Source organism: Heloderma suspectum, chromosome 2, assembly GCF_057233095.1.
Source record: "Heloderma suspectum isolate Gila_16-S chromosome 2, 16-S_ref, whole genome shotgun sequence".
NCBI classification, from domain to species: Eukaryota; Metazoa; Chordata; class Lepidosauria; order Squamata; family Helodermatidae; genus Heloderma; species Heloderma suspectum.
Window position 1 is genome coordinate 184,709,503 of NC_139459.1, and position 18,926 is coordinate 184,728,428.

General features: G+C 47.0%; 1 protein-coding gene across 3 annotated transcripts in view; it reads left to right on the plus strand.

The window, feature by feature from the left end:
- ZNF385A (zinc finger protein 385A) overlaps positions 1-18,926 on the plus strand; it is a 169,445-nt gene that overhangs the window by 31,116 nt on the left and 119,403 nt on the right. For 2 of the 3 annotated variants that reach the window (XM_084832286.1, XM_084832287.1), the window contains exon 1: positions 17,784-17,836. The exons of the other annotated variant lie outside the window; for it this stretch is intronic. The gene's annotated coding sequence lies outside the window, so the exon portion shown is untranslated. Of the gene's footprint in view, positions 1-17,783; positions 17,837-18,926 lie in introns of those variants that run through there. 3 annotated transcript variants of the gene reach the window in all.

Here is an 18,926-nt window from a genome sequence, read left to right on the forward strand (position 1 = left end):
ACTGAAAACTGCTGGCACAATAAATATATTTTAGCAAGCCAAAGAGCTATGGATGATATGTTGACAACCATTCATCTAATTCAACTTTGTACAATCACTAAAAACCAGTACAGTACATAATCATTTCTGATAAACTTTGTTGTTTTTATTTTCTCCCACCCCCTGCTTACAAATCAATGACATACTTGTAATCTCTCGCATATTTGCTAGGGATAATCACCTGAAAAACATTACTCACAACTTTGAAATGGCCAAGCTTGCCTAATACTACATTTGCAATTGGCATCCATTCATTGTTACTAATGAACTTATGCAATGGAAAAAATTTGCAGAAAAAGCACTAGCCGTTTTTCTGTTTTGGAAGGCTTTCTGTCCTACATCTCTGACATGCACCAATCTGACTACCCCACATTTGGCATTGAGAACCTGCTTGAGGTCAGCAAAGTATCACTCGAAATGTAGGCAGCAACAATAATGTACTTGGAATTTCTACAGGCGCTCCATGGGATGTTATCTATCCATATGCACTCATGGAAATTGACAGAATTTCAGGCTTCAATGTAGGGGGAAAGAATAAGGTTCCAGACCTCATTGTTGTGTAGGGGAGAAAGGCAGCATCTGCTCACAGCTCTGAGGCTTGGCAGCTTTCAAGCTTGGAGGAGAGTTCTTTTCAGCTTCTTTTGTCTGTGCAAAATGCAGTCCCGACTTTGTCCCGGCAAACTGAACATGAGAAGAGATGTACTAGATCAGATCAAAGGTCCATTTGTTCCAAGACTGTGTTCCTACAGTGGCCAACCAGGTGCCTATGGGAAGCCCACAACAGGATGTGAGTGCGACAGCACTCTCCTGCTTGTGTTCCCCAGCATACTGCCTCTGATACTGGAGGTAATAGCCATCATGACTTGTAGTCTTTGATAGCCTCCTCCTCCGTGCCATTCCATTATCTCCACAGGCATATTTGTTTTTTGTTTTTTGCAGTTAGGACCAGGCCACTCGCATTGGCATGAATGGGCCTGCCTCAAGTGAAGTACCTGTTACCACTTCTGCTGATGCAGAATGGAATTCCACCCACCTGCCAAGCCTGGTTTATGAAAACTATTTGATGAATCTAGGCAATGGATAACATCATCAGTGTTTGGTGTGTTTTTTCTGAAACCATATATTGCATAATATACATTGCAGAATATATTTGCATAATAAATATGGATTGCAGGGCTTGGCTTCCCTAGTCTGAGAACTGTGGCTTGCAGTAAACCAGTGTTCCTTGAAAGATGGGTCATTGGCTACTCAAGTCACTTAAAGCCACCAATGCCTTTGCCTAATTCACTTATCATAGGCCAGAAAGGGACTAGAAAAATCTTCCCTGGCCGGGCCCCTCCAGATGTTTTGGACTACAACTCCCAGCATTCTTCACCATTGGCCATGCTGGCTGGGATGGATGGTTATGGTCTGAAACATCTGGAGGGCACCAGGTTGGGGAAGGCTACGCTAGAATGATACCAAGCCTGTATCCCAGTGCAAGGTCATCCGAGCATCTGATTGCAATTTGGAGGAGGAACCGCTGTAGCTCAGTGGTAGAGCACGTGCTGTGCATGCAGCAGGTCTCAGCTTCCATCTCCAGCTCAAAGAGAAGTGGGTAGCAAGGGATATGAAAGGCCTCTGCCTAGATGGACCATCTGACCAGCTCTGTGGTTTCATCTTGTGCTTGCATGCCACCCTTCCTCCAAGGAGCACAAGGCACCCTGCTTGAGACAATTCTCTTCTATCCTCACTGTCAGTTCCGGAGGCCGCTGGGGCATTATCTACTTTCTCTGCACCACTGTCATCAGCTGCTCTTGCTCCTCCTCCCCTTTCTCATCCTTGCTACCATTTGCTGCTTGACAGGCAGGCAGAGAGCCAGGAGCAAGCAGGCCGCCGTGGCATCTGCTGTTCCTCCTCCTCATCACCTCCATTGTCTGGGCCAGAGCGAGCGGCAGGTGAGCAAGCAGGTTGCAATAGCGAAGAGGGGAAACAGCTCCAAAGAGCTCTTCTCAGTGGGCCTATGCGGAGCTTCAGTGCACAGGGCGGGAGTGAATGAGGTGTGTCGCACCTGCCAAGTGTCTTGCAGAGCTGGTAGCTCCAGGTGACTCTGGCCAGGGAATCAAAGTGTACCTCGGACTGCAGGCAGTCAGCACCAAGCAGACTCTGCGCCAAGAAAAGAAAAAAGAAAAGAAAAGAGAAGATGAACACTGTGACCTATATAGGACATGCAAATTGGGAAAGTCTGCCGATAAAGGCTTATTTTGCATAACATCTTCTTCTAAGTGAGTGGATTGGCAAGGAGCTATGCAAGACACAGAAACCACACACTCCTTCCTACTGGAAATTCTGCTTGATCCTGCTCTGGTTCTTGGGATTTGATCATGCATTGCTTGAATATTTTCAAGCCTGTTGCTGCAACCATGAGAGATGGAAACTTAAATTTTTAAAAAGGATGTTGAAAACTTCAGGATCACGGAGTTTGCACCCAGGACTGAATTCGGCACTTACGTTGGAGTCATAGAGTAGCCACAGCATTAGTCATACCCTACGTGGAAAAGAGGTGAAACTTTGTTCACCAGCTAATGTCTTTTCCTAACCCCCCCCCCCAACACATTAGGTATAGAGGAACTCTCCACTGAATCTCCTGAAAATACATTTTTATTGGTTTGCACAAATCTTTCCCCTCTCTTCCCCCAACATCCCATATGTAGCTGGGGAAATATCTGACTCCCTAGAAGAAAGGGGAGCTTAAAAACCCCATGACTTTAAGGAGGTGAGGGGGACAAAATCCTTCTTGATCCCAATGGGCCACAATTGAGCTGCCAAAATAAAAATTCTAAAAATACAGTTCATGGGTATACCCAAGTCCGCCTTGAAATCAGCAAAGTCCTCTGCTGGCACAATTGTTTTAGGGAATCTACTCCAGGATTTTCCACCCCTGGAATTCCCCCCAGCCCGCAAAGCTGTAGATATCATGGATCTTGTTTCTCTGGGAAATTGAAATGCACATTGGACAACAGCTTCCTGGCACATCCTGCAAGAGTAGACAACCCAGAGTCCTCCAGATGTTTAGGACTACAACTCTCATAATCCCTGACCTTTGGCCATGCTGGCTGTGGCTGTTGGGAGTTGTATTCCAAAACACCTGGAGGGCACCAATTTGCCTGTTCTGATTAGGCAAATCTGCCCTGCTCTTCCAACTCCCAGGATTAGAATCTTGCAGTCCGGCCTCGCTAGGCAGCACAGCTAGCTGTGTTCTGCATGGATCTTCTGGGACAATCTACCTGCGTTTCCCTAGTGAGTTCCTACACATCATTTCAATCCAAGATTCCTGACTTTCCCAGCTTCCTCTACAACCCCTTAGATCGCCTTTCCAAAATGTGGATCTGGAACCCAGATATCCTGGTCCCCTGCTAGACTGTATTCCTCTCTTCACATTTGAACCTGCTGTGGTCTGGCTGTTCAGCCTCAGTTAGAAGCATATTTCTCCTGCTTGCTCCCTTTCATACAGTCTCTCATGTCACAAGCAGCCGGCTCCTCTCTCTGTCCCTCTCTGCTCCCGCCGCACCTTGCCACTAACCTTGGGCTCCCCATTAGCTGCCTCCTCCACACCCCTGGCTGCTGCAGTGGCAGCAGGAAACTGGGCCAGATTGTCAGGACAGATCAGAGTCTCTTCTGCCTCATTGCTTGTCTGCTCTGCACGCAGCCATGGCTGGATTGGGCTGGGGGTGAGAAGAGGACGGGGGGGGGGGTGTTATATGGCATGCTGGGCAGCCAGAACATGGGGAGGAGAGACCTCATGTTGCTGAGACGTAGCCAAGCTACGGCATGGGAGAGCTCTGTGTGGGTGGCTGAGCGATGCGTGAGAGGGGCCTGATCCTCCTGTCTTGCTTCAAGGCTGCCAGTGGCAGCGGAGCTCTCTTCCAGGACTCCCACAGCTTGGCTCAGGAAACGGGAGCCTGCTCCCGCCAGGACACTGCTTAGGCAGAAATTTAAGGGACACCGACACCCCATTCTTCAGCTTCTCTCCCTTTCATTTAGATCCCTACGATTAGAACTGGGGTGGGGGTGGGTGGGAGAGAAAAGCTCCGAATCCCATAAATCTCTTGAGTCATCAGTTCCAACAGATTTATCAGTTTAATCAGCTTCATCCTCATACAGATGCCTGGGAGGCAAAAGAGATTGGTGATGGCAAGATGCATATTCCGTGCTTTCAAAGAAATGTACAAGATTTGCACCAAGGTAACTTAAAAACTCTGCTCCGAAACAAGCGAAATTCCACGACTGGAAGAAATCATGCGCATTAAGTGGGTTGACGTATTTCATTATTTTGCATAATATATTCTGTTTCTGACAGCCTTGAGTAGGGAAGGGACTAAAGCCTAATATCTGGACCACTGGAAATTCTGAGGCTTTCCACGCTTTTGAGCTTTGTCTGAGATGCTACATAATGCCCCCCCACAATCCCAGGATTATGAGGACTAGAAACTTGCTTGAAAAGGAGAAGGGTGGTGGTGGGTGGAGCAGTGGGGGGAAGCTGAGATTCACAGAGTGTGGGCCTTTTCACATGGAGCTTTCATCCTGCTATTGAGATTGGTTATTCATGAACATTTGCAGGCCCTTTAGATGACCTCATCAACCTCTAGCACGTCTCCCGCACTAAATGATCTTTATTCCATTTTTTAAAAGATTGGAGATAATGAGCTATCAAATTACCCCACTTGAGTTCACTCTTGAAAAGAGAAAAACCAGCAATGAGAAGAGCTAGACCACAGTGCCTTCTAGTGGCTGTAAAATGAAACATATGGAAGACTCAGATAAAGAGGGAAAGGAAGCACATGTAAAGGGAGTCCGTTGTGATCCTGCATTTAAAATGGGAGAAGAAACCCTGTTTTAAATGCGGGATTTCAGGCTGGTGTAGAGATGCTGTAAAGCATTGTTCCTTGCTTGTAAAATGTGATCTAGTTCACCAGGAAATGCATACACAGCCCTGCTTTGAGCCAGACTTTTGCTCATATGTCAGTGGTTTTAGGATTGCCAGTTTCCACATAAAACAGGCCTCTAGGTTTTTTTAAATAGTTGTTTAGAAGGAAGAATTTTGTCAGGTGCACCCTTTTCTTTTATAGCATTGCATAGGCGTGAGATGCAAGCTGTGTGTGCTGAAATTCTCTCCATGATGATCCTTCAGCTAACCACACAGCGTTGTAATGGAGAAGCAGGGTCTCAATTTACCAAGGCTTAATTTGAATCAGGGGTTCGCCCTGCAACCAATTTTTAATGCCAGGGCTCAATCCGTTGACAAATGTGTGCTTTTGAACATGTGCAAAATGCCTTTTCCATATTGCTGAGTAACTTAACCAGCTTCCACCCACACGGGGAGTGCTCTGAGCAGTCATTTCTATGTCTGAGAGAGGCTCCCAGTTGTACTGGCATTTGGGTGTGTGTGAGTTAGGAATGGCTGTGGATGTTATAAGGCAGCCTTCCCCAACCTGGTGCCCTTCTGATGTTTTGGACTTCAACCCCATCAGCCCCAGGCAGCATGGCCAATGGTCAGGATTGCTGGGAGTTGTCCAAAATATCTGGAGGGCACCAGATTCTAGAAGGCTGCTATAAGGCTACTGCTGTGGAAATTCCAAGGTCTCTCTGCATTATTCAGTGGCTGAATGTGCTGTCCTGTGTTAGGACGCAGACATAGAGTGGCAAGAAAAAGTTTGTGAGCCCCTTAGGATTGTCACATATTTCCAACCTAAAATGTTATTAGATCTTAATCTAACCCCTAGATTAATAATCCTAGATAAAGAACAATAGATAACCTGATTAAACAAACGACACATGAACATGATGCTTTTTCAACATTTATTCACAACTGATTCAGCATTCAATATGAACAAGTATTTGAATCTTTAGATTCAGGACCTCGTGGCATCCCCTTGAGCAGCAATGACTTCAAGTAAGCATTTCCTGTAACTGTTGGTCAGTCTCTCACATCAGTTTTGAGGAACTTTGGCCCATTCCTCCTTACAGAAATGCTTCAGCTCAGTGACATTTGAGGGCTTCCTTGCATGAACAGCTCACTTCAGGTCCTGTCTGGATGAAATTTCTCCTTCCACAGCCATTCTTTTGTGGATCTGCCTGTATGTTTAGGATCATTGTCTTGTTGCATGACCTACTTTCAGTACAGCCTCATCTCATGGACAGATGGCCAGGCTCCTGTAGGATCTTCGGATACACGGCAGAATTCATGGCCGTGTCAGTGAGGGCAAGCCATCCAGGTCCTGGAGCAGCAAAGCAGGCCCAAACCATAACATCCCCCCCACCACACACCATGCTTGACGGTTGGGATGAGGCTTTTCTGATCTAACTCAGTGTTGTTGTATTTTGCCAAATGTAACATTTCTCATAGTGGCCAAAAAGTTCTGCCTTTGACTCATCTGTCCAGAGAACATTGTTCCAGAAGTCTTGGGGATCATCTATGTGATCTTTAGCGAACTTCAGACAGGCCGCAATGTTCCTTTCAGAGAGCAGTAGTTTCCTCCTGGCTATCCTCCCATGAACACCATTCTTGTTCAGTCTTTTTCTGATCACATTAGCCAAGGCAGGAGTGGCCTGCAAATCCTTGGAAGTTACTCTGGGGTTCTTTTTGACTTCTTGGATGATGCGCCAGTTTGTTCTTGGAGAGATTCTGGTAGGATGCCGACCACTCCTGGTAGAGTGACGGTGGTCTTGAACCTCCTCCATTTGTAGACTTATCTGTCTGACAGTGGATTGGTGGAGCCCCAAATCCTTAGAAATGGTTCTGCAACCCTTTCTGGACTGATGAGCAGCAACAACTGCTTTTCTGAGGTCCTGAGATGTCTTTGATCATGGCATGAGGTGTTCCCATGCAGCTGTATGGTGAGGACCAAACTCACAAAGTTTCCAATCCTTTTATAGGGTCTCTGAAACTCACCCCTGAAGATCTACCTAATTACTTAAACACGTGATTCTAATTATTCCCTTTAACTGAGCTGATGCAACCAGGGGTCCACTTACTTTTGCACATACCCTGACTCTTAAGTACTCATTGTTTGCCTAATTTATACATCATTTTATTTCACCCCACATGGAATTGGTTAATAGAAACCCTAGTGGATATTTAGAAAAGGACTGGTTTTGATTCACGAAGGCTATCGTGGTAAAAACTATGGAATTTCCATAACTATCATTAGGGTTCACAAACTTTTTCTCACCACTGTAGGGGCAATGTGAAGCTGCCAGCAGTGCCTCTTTGTCTGACCTGCAGCCCTCACAAAACCTCTGAGCAAGCTGATGTTGTTTTTTTTCATCTACCAATGTGAAAACAGGATTAATGATTGTGTATTAAAATAAAAACATTACACAACTTAATATTATTTTAATAACTACCAATACATTTAATAATCTTTTATTTTTGCATCCCTGTTGAAGCTGATCCAAGGGAAGGCGCTCTTATTGCCTCCTAGGGTTGCCAAATGACCAGAAATAACTGACCTGGCCAGTGCTTCTGCCTTTAACAGAAGCAGCTTGATTTGTGGAAATCAGCTGTTGAACCTTTTTGCTTCCTGGAGATGGAATGTTCTCACCTTCTTATGTTTTCATACCAAGCTGCTGTTAAAGGTACTGTGTCATTGGTGGCTGAAAAGATGGCAGCTCTATACTTCACTTTCGCTGCATTGCTACGTCTGGAGGATCATAAGATGGCAAGATGCAAAAAGAGGGCAGGGCTTCTGCAACTTATAACAGTTGTGCAGAAGAGGGAATTTCAGGAGGTGCAGCTGGCATGATAGGGTACTAGATTAGATGGACTCTTGGTCTGCTCCAGCAGAGCTGCTCTTGTGTTTAGTACTTACTAAACACAAGAGCAGTAATTGCACTTACCCCCGCCGTGCCTGCAATCCCTTTATTGCGAAGGTGGTATCTTGAAAACATGCTAAGACAAAACAAAGAAATCAAGTCAATGGTGGTTTCTTGTGAACCACCCAGAGAGAAGATGATGGTGGTGGTGGTAGTGGTGGGGATACATTTGACTGACTGTTGCCCGGTATTTGTCAAATGAGTACTTTCATTTTCTTTGGTGGAGTTTCCATTGTACACAATCAGCCTGTGCCCCCCCTTCATAGAATCAGAAAATAGTAGGGTTGGAAGGGGCCTACAAGGCCATCGAGCCCAACCCCCTGCTCAACGCAGGAATCCAAGTCAGAGCATCCCTGACAGATGGCTGTCCAGCCTCGTCTTGAATACCTCCAGTGTGCGAGAGCTCACCATCTCCCTAGGTAATGGGTTCCATTGTCGTATTGCTCTGACAGTCAAGAATTTTTTCCTGATGTTCAGCCGGAATCTGGCTTCCTGTAACTTGAGCCCATTATTCTGTGTCCTGCACTCTGGGATGATCAAGAAGAGATCCTGGCCTTCCTCTCTGTGCCAATCTTTCAAGTCCTTGAAGAGCGCTATCCTATCTCCCCTCAGTCTTCTCTTCTCAAGGCTAAACATGCCCAGTTCTTTCAGTCTCTCCTCACAGGGCTTTGTTTCCAGTCCCCTGATCATCTTCATTGCCTTCCTCTGAACTCTCTCCAGTTTGTCCGCCAAATTTGGGCCTTCTTTAAAGGCCCAGTTTGAAACAAGATGCTGGCTGGTGCTAAAAGTGTTTACTTAGGCACAGCTTCATGTGGGCCTCTGTCTAATTCAAAGGGCTCTTACACCCCCACTGATTCTTTTCTTCTGTAAGCAGTGGGTCCTGCTAATTCCGTTGCACAAGTGAGACCAACCATTTATGCAAGGGAGACTTCATGCTTCCAAATGGAATCCCTGAAATGAGTGGAGACACTTGTTTCTGAAAGGGGGCAGGTCGGCGGAGTTCCCTTATGTGAGCACCGCTGACCTGCCTCCTTCCAGAAACGAGTGTTTCCGCTCGTTTTGAGTTGCCCCAGAAACGCTAAATTGCTGTTGCACAAGTGGGGGGGCTGCTTGCGCAACAGAATCGGTGGGGCGGAAGAGAATCGGCAGGGGTGGAAGTGCCCTGTTGGATTTTGCCCTATAGTGGTGTGCTGCTCCCTACCCGTTCCGTGTTTGCCCATCTGCAGCCTATAGCCTGCTGATGAACAGTGGTTCGTGGTAAATTTTGAAGTGCAACAAGACAGCTGTCATAGCCAGACCCCTAAAGAGAGTCCAAAATTTCAGGCAGCTGTGTTGATCAACAAACCAGTTCTAGCAGTTTTTATCTCCAGCCAGGAGCAGATTTTTTTTTTAAATAAAGCTAATGGGTCTTGATTGCCCATTCAAGACAAAGCTTTCCCAAAGTACTTTGCATTACAACAGGGAACCATATATTGTTGCTGGAAAAACTCATTTGTCCCCCAGCTACTATGGGGATTGCAGCTCAGCTCAGAGAGAACAGGGACATCTGAGGGGGGTGGCAGATGACTTCAGAATCCCTGCTAATTGAAAAGTGCCAGTGCTGCGTCCCTGTGAGTCCAGGTTCCACTACACCCCTGCGTGTCAATTCTGTGCATTACAAGTTCACAGACTGAGGGGCGCGTCTACTGCAGACAGATTAAGCACAGACAGGAAGAGACCTTGAAATGAGACACAGGGCTGCATTGAGCCCCCCAGGAAGCAGAGTTTTAAACCTTTGCCTCTGCCCTTAGGGTAGTCAGTCAGTTTGGTGGCATCAACACTGCTGCCTTTTCACCCCTTTTTCAGTTCAAAATGCAGCCCTGGTTAAAAATCAGTTACTGACTAGGGGTATAGATCCTCTCTGGTGTGTAGGGGGTTGTTGGCAGCTTCTCCCCCCCGCCTCGCCCCCGCTCATCTTTTTTCTTACAAGAGCAAAGCTTTTGGACTACAGCTCCCATTCGCCGCTGCCAGCATGGAGAGTGGTGAGGAATGCTGGGAGTTGCAGTTCAAAACATCCAGAGGGTGCCAGATTGGGGAGACCTGTTTCAAAGAGAGAAGATGCATTCACGTGCATGTCAGATGGTATACTTTGGCCCTCTGTTATGGGATGCTGATTTGGATGAAATGAACAGCCTCCTGCCTTGTCGGGAGGAGGAGGTGGCTAGAAAAACTGAGAAAGCAATTTGTCCAAGGGTAGATAGTGAACTGCTGTTCAGTCGGGGCTCAAACCTGGATTTCCCATGTGCCAGGCCAAATGCTCTATCCGCAGCAGTACACAAGTCTTTCTTCCCTTTTGAACTGCTTCTCTACCTGGCTCAGGGACAAAAGTGCACACTAGCCAAGCGATCAATCTTTGTTCTGTCGTAGTTATGTGTGGTAATTCTCGGATTATTATTTTTTTTCTTCTTGGCTTGGGAGGCTTGTTATGGAAAACCTTGGAAAAAACACTTTATCTTAGCTCAAAAGGCTGAATGGTGTATATGTGTGTGTGAGAGAGGGAGGGAGGGAGTGAGGGAGGGAGAGGGCCAAACTAAACTTTCATCTAACTACATATAGTGGAGCTATGCATGATAGTTTGATTTACCTTTGTGTAAGTGCACATGATCCCGATTCAGATGGAACCATGGTGGTCAGGGAAGGCCGGGGGAAACCTTCCCCTCCACTTGTTTTCATTGCAAAATTCCCCCCCCCCATGGGAGGGTGGTTAAAAATAAGGAACAAAGTCTTCATCGTGGAGGTTTAACCCCACTTCAAGGAGCGCCGTGGTCCTGATCTGAATTGGAGCTACGTGTGCTTGCACAGAGGTAAATAAAGCCATCACACAAAGCTCCACTATGCATGATTAGACGAACTTTAGCTTGGCCCAGAGCGAGAGCGAGAGAGTCTGCAGCAAAGTGCCTGGCCCATCTTGCAAGGCCCTGCCCCTAAAGAGAGCCCTCAAAGAGAGCTGAAGGCCATTTGGAGTGGTGCCTGCTGGCAGCAGTGATTATGGGCAGAGCTCCACTTTGCATCCAGGCCAGGGCAGTTTGCTATCAAGTACAGGAGCAGAGTTGCACTAATTTTGTGGAAGAAGATGTTATTGCCAAGATGTACACTTTAATGTCATTACTGTTGATGCGTGGAAAAGAGAGGGATCCGTCAGTCTCTGCAGCGGTCAGGGGTTCATCCTGCGTATATCATCTCTCTCCCTCTATAACTTCAGACCACCCTGGTCTCCTGCATCCTCACGTGTGTGTTTTGTAACCTGACTTCATGGGTGCTTCCAGAGAGGGGGCTTCTGGTGCTGCCAATCAAAAGATATTGCACAGCTGCCCTGTCTTTTCTTCCTCCACAGATTTTTAGTGGGAAGAAAAATAAAAGATGGAAGAAGTGGTAGGAGAATATAGGAAGCTTACCAAGCAAAGATGACAAGACTTGGACTACCCATAAAATTCTGTGAATGAGGCAGGATGATAGCATGACAAAAGCATTGTCTGGACGTACCCCATGTCTGAGGTCAATTCCTTGTACCGCGGTCTAGTAGTCTGAGACTGCAGCGTGGTACTGGAAGGGCAACCTCAGAACGGAGGTAGGCAAAGTCAGGATCAGGCACAAGAGCTGGAACTCTGAGCAATCAGGAGCTGGAAATAGGGTTGCCTGAGAGCTACTGGGGTGTGTTGTACTAGCAGATGTCAAGGAGAAAGCTACTGGGAGCTGTTGTACCAGCAAAGGTCAAGGAGAGAACTGCTGGGAGGTGTACCAGCACAGGTCAAGCAGTATGCTAGTGCAGCCAGACCCTGTCCTTCTTGATCATCAGCTGGGCTACAAGATGCACTTGGCACTACCTCCGCTTGAGTTGATGTCTCCTTCTGGGCACATCTCTGGTCCTGCATTCTCCTTTCAGCTAAGCGAGCACTCCTCCAATTCTGTGTCTTTTATTTATTTATTTATTATTAAATTTATTAATCGCCCATCTGGCTGGTCACCCAGCCACTCTGGGCGATGTACAACATACAATAAAAACAGTTTAAAACAATACAATTCTACAATAAAAACATTTTCTAAAATACCCTAACCCACCCCAAATGCCTGCCTGAACAACAATGTTTTTAATGCATGACGGAAGCTCATTAAAGAGGGGGCATGACGGAGTTCCCTAGGGAGGGAGTTCCACAGAGTGGGGGCCTCCACAGAAAAGGCCCTCTCCCTCGTCCCCACCAGTCTAGCTGTCCTGGCTGATGGGACAGAGAGAAGGCCATCCGAGGCTGATCTTGTTAAGCGGCCTGTCTGGTTCTGCTGGAGGAGCTCCTGAAGATAGGCTGGGCCAGAACCATATAGGGTTTTAAAGGTCAAAACCAACACCTTGAATTTGGCCCGGAAAACAACTGGTAACCAGTGCAACTCCTTCAGCACTGAAGTGATGTGATCTCGCCGGCGGCTGCCTTTAATCAGGTGAGCTGCCACGTTCTGTACCAGCTGCAGTTTCCGAACCGTCTTCAAGGGTAACCCCACGTAGAGCGCATTATAGTAGTCTAAACGAGAGGAGACCAGGGCATGTACTACCGATGGGAGCAGATGGTCAGGAAGGAAGGGGCGCAGCCGCCGTATCAGATGGAGTTGATACAGCGCTGTCCAGCTCACAGCTGACACCTGAGCCTCCATGGACAGCTGGGAGTCCAAAATGACCCCCAGGCTGCAGACCTGGTCTTTCAAGGGTAGCCGTACCCCATTCATCACCAGGTCAACATCCCCCAGCCTCCTCTTGTCTCCCACCAAAAGTACCTCGGTCTTGTCAACGTTCAGCTTCAGCCTATTCCTCCCCATCCAGTGTCTCCTACTGAGCCACTTTTGTCCTAACTCTTGGGGTCTGTGGTGTGTTTTAGGGTCTTGTCCAGGGCCCCAGGTGAGTCAGGCTGCTGAATGGGAGCTTCACATATGCTGGGGCTTTCTCCAGGGTCCCAAGTTTCTTCCTCAGATGAGGTTCCCCCAGGGTCCAGGTCAGATTGGCTCCTGACACGTCAAGGGCCAATGGAAGTGGGATGACTGTGTCATGACTGTTCTTGAATGTTAGTGCTTCTCAAGCTTCCTCAGTTCAGGGGGCCCTTTGCACATTGACACGTCTGCCAAAGAACCTGCTTCATGCAAGATTCTTCAAAACACCAGGAAAATGCAGAGATGTTGTCTATAAACAGAGTCTGGTTTTATTACTACAACTTCAATCTCAAACAAATACTTAGGGTGCTTCCAGATGGAGGGCTCTTAGTGCCAACAGTCAAAGGCATTGTGCGGCTATTCCATTTTTTCTTCCTTAAGAGTTTTTTTTTTCCTAACAAGAAAAAAGAAAACATGGAAAGGCTACAACTGAAAAATGACATTGTCTGGAATCCCCGTAAAATTTTGTGAACAAGCCAGTATGATTGCACAATAAAAGTTCATCTGGAAACACCCTTAAATTGAGGCTTACCAGAATATTTCATGGATGCCTGACCAGGTCTAGCTTGGGAGAGAGAGGGAATGTTTGAGTCCTAAATAAAGCCTGGGTTGGAAGTACTCCTAGCGTGCTAGAACCCCATTTGAAAACAGCCATTGTATGTGGTCCAGTACCTGCTGAGGCAGGAATGGCTCCATCATGGGCAAAGTCAGACAAAACTGGAAAACGTCCAAAATCACATGGTGAAAAGGAGAGATGAAGTCTCAGGACGTAAAAAATAAAGGTTTTATTTCTCAGAGTACCATACATTTCCAGATTTAATCTTGGAGACAATTTTTTTTCAGAGATCTCTGCAGGCACCATGTAACCATTTGAACCCCCAAGGAAGGCTCAGAAATATACGGTACATGGCCAAAATGCGTTGGGTTACTCTGAAGAATTTTTTTTTTTTTCCATTTTGGGAGTTTGTTTCTCCACTCCATCATTTTGTGGGCCACTTGACAACATAGTCAGTGGGTTCCCAACCCTATCCTTTCCTTACATACAGGGTGGGAGGGAAGGAACAGGAGCATGTTTCCAAACTGAGCCTCCTTCCTCCACCATTTCAACAAGTGTCTGTGTGGAGTCAAACTTACTGCTATTACTTATATATTGTTTGTTTGTTTATTCATTTATTTACAATATTTATATACCGCTCCACATCAAAAGATTTTGGAGCGGTGAACAACAAAGATAAAATAATAAAACACTATGTTAAAACAATTAAAACATTTTAAAAGAAACAAATTCTGAATTTAATAAACCATGACTGGAAAAAGTAACCTCAAAAGGAAAAAGGAAAAGAGGAAAAAAGGCGGGGTATAAATAAATAAATGAATGAATGAATGAATGAATGAATGAATGACTGGTCACTCAAGGAAGGCCTCTCAAAAGAACAATATCTTCAGGAGGCACCGAAAGCAATGCAATGTTAGCACCTGCCTGACCTCCAAAGGCAGGGAGTTCCACAGAAATGGGGCCACCACACTGAAGGCTCTTTTCCTGGTGGGCTACTGCTGGGCCATAGGCCCATGTGGAAACACCAGGAACATGCCCTCTGATGACCTCAGTGATCAGGCAGGTTGGTAAGGGAGAAGGCACTCTCTCAGATATCCTGGTCCCAAGTTGTTTAGGGCATTGTACATTTGTACCAAAAACTTAAACCTGGCCCGGTAGTGAATTGGCAGCCAGTGCGGTTCCCATAGCAAAGGAGTTGCATGCTGTAAAGGTATGCAGCTCCCAATAACAGCTGAGCTGTTGCATTCTGCACAAACTCCAGCTTCCAGAGCAGCCTTAAGGGCAGCCCCACATAGAGCTCATTGCAGTAATCCAGTCTTGAGGTTACTACTCAACCACCTGTACCACTGTGGCTAAGCTATCCTTGTCCAGGAGAGGCTGTAGCTGGCAAACCAGCCGAAGCTGGTAAAAGGCACTGCAAGCTGCTATGGCCACTTGGTCCTCCAGTGACAGTGATGGATCTAGGAGTGCCCCCAGGCTACAAACCTGATCTTTCAGAGGGAGTGCAACCCTGTCCAGAACAGGCAGTGAGCCTGTCTCCAGGACCCGGGAACCACTCACCCACAGGGCCTCCGTCTTGCCAGGATTCAGCTTCCGTGTATTGGCCCTCATCCAGCCCATTATTTTTTGGGGCCAACTAAAATGTCACAACCAGTGAGCAAGCTTTCAAGAACTCTTTTTGAGGCTGAATGATGAAGTAAAGCAAAAAGGGGAGGGGGCAAATGTTTCGTGGCCCAACTTTAGAGCATTTCCATCATGCTCAGTGGAGGCTGGGGGCTCTGATTTCAGTGGGGCTGTGAATCCATTTTGGGCTTCAGCCAGAACCAGACAGAACTCTAAAGGAGTTATCCAAGACACTGAACCTATTTTGGGGATAGGGCTAAGCACCTTGGATAGCTCCTTTAGAATTCTGGCTGGTTCTGACTGAAACCCAGAATGGATCACAGCCCCACCAAAATCGGAGTCGCCAGCCTCCACTGAGCATGCTCTGAAACAATCTTTTTCTCCCTCCCTCCCTCCCCCCCTCCCCTCCTTCCCGCCCTCTCTCTCTCTCTCTTGGTTTTACTTGAACATCCAGGTTGAAAAGTGTTTTGGAGAACTTGAGATAGCTTACTACTTCATGGTGATTTGGCCGCATGCTCTTGGGTGGCTCTCTCTCCTCTCAAACAGACTCGGTTAAAAGACATTTCTAAGCAGGGATTGCGCCCCATGTTAACGAGTTCAGGGGAGGCTGCCATTTGGATTTTCAGCTTCAGGCACCAAAATGCTTAGAGCAAACACTCCATAATCTTACCAAAGCCAGGGTTGTTTGTATTACATGGCTGCACTGTGCAAGCGTCGAAATGGGTACTGAGCATAGAATTCAGTGTCCTCAGAATCTCGTATTTCACTTAAATATATTTATATATAAGTGTTTCTAGCTCCTGAGGTGCTGAAGATAAGCTCCTGTGTGTGTGTGTGTGTGTGTGTGTGTGTTGTTGTGTACACTGTAAGCAACGCCTGGTGAAATTTCAGAAGCCTGAGAGGAGGGCTGAGCTGAATAAATGATTGGGGACAGTTATAAAGCTAAGAAGGGCTTGAGTGAGTGGCCTGAATTTCCAGTAATGAAAACTGCCATTGGCCCATGACACATCGTGGGTACAGATTAGGGTGTTGCTCTGCCCCTGAATTGCTATGGCACAAGCCCTGTTTGCCTGGCATTGGTGACTTGAGTGGTGAACTTTGTTCAATTTAATGCTGGAGATGCCAGTCAGGACTGTGTTGGGGCTGGAACCCCCTGGGGGCAGCAGGGTTTAGTTCTCTGATTCTGCACTCCTCTGTGCAGAAACTTGTTTAATCTGTATAATTTTACAGGCGCCAATAAGGCAATAATGTTTCCCAATGCAGAACATTTGGCTTGTTTCCATATGCAACCCAGATTAAAGTTCTGTCAGAAATCTGTGGTGGTGACTTTGCCCCTTTTTTTTCTTTAAGGTCACATGAATTGGTCCAGTCTTTGGTGATTCTGTAATGTAAGGAAGGGTGTAACATCTAAGAATATAGAAAATGTTTTGCAGTTGGAGCCTTAGGCTGCTTCCAGACTGAGGCTTTTCTTATGCAATCACACTGCCTCATTTGCAGAATTTTACGGGGGGGGGGGCGCAAAAATCACAATTGGTCTTCAATTTGTAGCTCTCCCATGTTTTCCAACTGCTTCTTCTATCTTACCAGAAAAAAAATCTACTAAGGAAGAAAAGATGGAACAGCTGCGCAATGCCTTTTGATTGGTAGCACTGGGCACCCTTTACCTGGAAGCATCCTTAGAGTTTTCTTCTGCTACTTGAGTGTTTACTTCAGTTGCTTTTTTTTGGTGGCCTTTGTCTATAGGATGTGGCTTGACTCGCTTTCCTGAGTCATCTCATAGTGTTGCTCTTTAAGCACCTCTTGTAGCACATCTGTTCTCTGTTGGTGGCATGGTAATAGGGGACTAGTAGGTGGGGAAAATGCCCTCTCCATTTCAATCCCTTCCAGGTTTCTGATTCTGTGACTTAGCCTGCAGCTCAGCAAGGGGTATTTTCCTCTCCATCCTGTCCCTAATCTGTATAGAAGAGTCTTTGCTTGGGGTATCTGCTGCCATCTTTGCAGATATTATTGTAGTGTGGTGATTGTGGCCAGGACTCTGTAGAAACCTGGCTCAGTGCTGTCTTCCGGGTGACCTTCACATCTTTGTTTTCGTTGCAGTTTAGTAATTTGAGCATCTCTTGGTCCTGACCGTTTCCTCTGCTGGCTGGAGAGCAAATGACTGATGGGCAGGCTGAGCTTTTGCCACTTGCTGTCTGCTGCGTCTCCGCACAAAATGACTGATCTTGGAAGCGACTTGAAGGGTGTCACAAGCATTGAGCCTGAAAAGGAAGCTTGGGGCACTGATAACCTCTGTGACTGGGGAACTGAAACTCAAAGCCCTGAATTTCTGGGGAGAGAGAGAAGTTTAGTGAGCTGTGGGGAGGAGGACTGGTCCAGGTCTTCTGGGTCCTATTCCTTTGTCCCAATCAATTTGTTTGCCGCATATGTGCCCCGCTGCCCCCATTCAGTGCTCATTTTCCCCATGGTTCAAGGCCAGTAGTGTTAATGTTTGTTGCCTGTGTCTTTGTGTGCACCTGTATGTTCAGGAAACAAAGCCTTCCCTTCTCCCATTCTGAGTGGGTCCCAGAATAGTTGCCACCTTTTTTTTTCTCCGGAGTGGGTAGCTGGGTTGGAAAGAAACCTTGGCTAAATGTTCTCCTTGTTCAAGCAGTTTTCTTGCAGTCCCTCACTCATAGAGGAGTGGCCTGGGTTATACCACTCCTAGCACCTGCTTTCCCCCAAACAAAGGGCTTTTGTCTCACCTGGTTCCCTCCTCCCTCTTGACCGCACTTTGACCTGGCCAATGGCGGCAAGGAGGAATAGAGCTCCTCCAAGGTTTGCTTCTGGTCCCAGTCCTGGGCAGCGGGCCGGAGAGGAGGGAGGGAAGAGATGGAATCTGTGGCTGTTAGTGTTTCTATTTGTAGAGGGGAAATGAGCAGAATAGTACCTCTCCCCTTCCTCACTGAGAATTCAGTACAGCTGGCATTTCGTGGCCTGCTGCTTTCTCTGCTGTTGTGGGAGTGCCTTAGATTCGGAGGTACTGAGGACAGAGTGCTTTCCAGGAGTGGAGGGTGTGTGCGTATGTGCATTTATGACTGCTGAGCATGTGTGTGCCTCAGTGTGATGCGGCATGTGAAAGCATGTTCGTGACATGGGATGGTATGTTTGCCTGTGATACGTTTACTGTCAGGCGTCTGGGAAATGTGATTATTAATGCTGCTTTTGTGGCATACATGGACTGGGCGTTTGTGTCAAGAGTATGTGGGTGCCCCTCAATATGTCTGTTCATGAGCACACTTGTAAGCACGTGGAGATGTTTGCAACCATGTGGGGGCGTCATAGGGACACACACGTACCCAGAAAGGACGTGTGTGTGTGAGAGAGAGTGTTGTGAAGGGTGCTTCTCTGATTTCAGGCCTGACCCCTGTCCCAGCTCTTGATAAGCCTCACACAGCCAGGACTTGCTAAGCGCTTTTCCCCACCCCACCTCCCAGCCCAGGGACAAACTCAATTACGCTTGGATTTCATTTCAGCTGCAGCTTTTCATGCCGAGACCTGCCTAGGGAGGAGAACAGTTCTCAGAGGTGGCAGGGTGAGGGGGAACAAACTCTCAGTTACAGAGGAAGATGGTGGGAGCCCCAGAGGCATGCTGGGAGACTGGGGGCGTGGGTGGGATTGTGAATCTCCTCTCTCTGTGATAGGCCCTGGCCCACGCATGCATCGGCAGAATGCCGTGTGAATGTGGCAGTGGAGTCCTGAGGGACTAGAATGGATTGAACTACTTCAGGCTGAAGTGGCCGGGAGTGGGGGGTGGAGAGGTGTTTTTTTTTTAATGCTCTCTTCTGTAAAACAAACTCTCTTGCTCAGACACTCACCACCCCTACACATGCCTTTCTGCAAGTAGAAAAATCAGCACAGTGGGCAG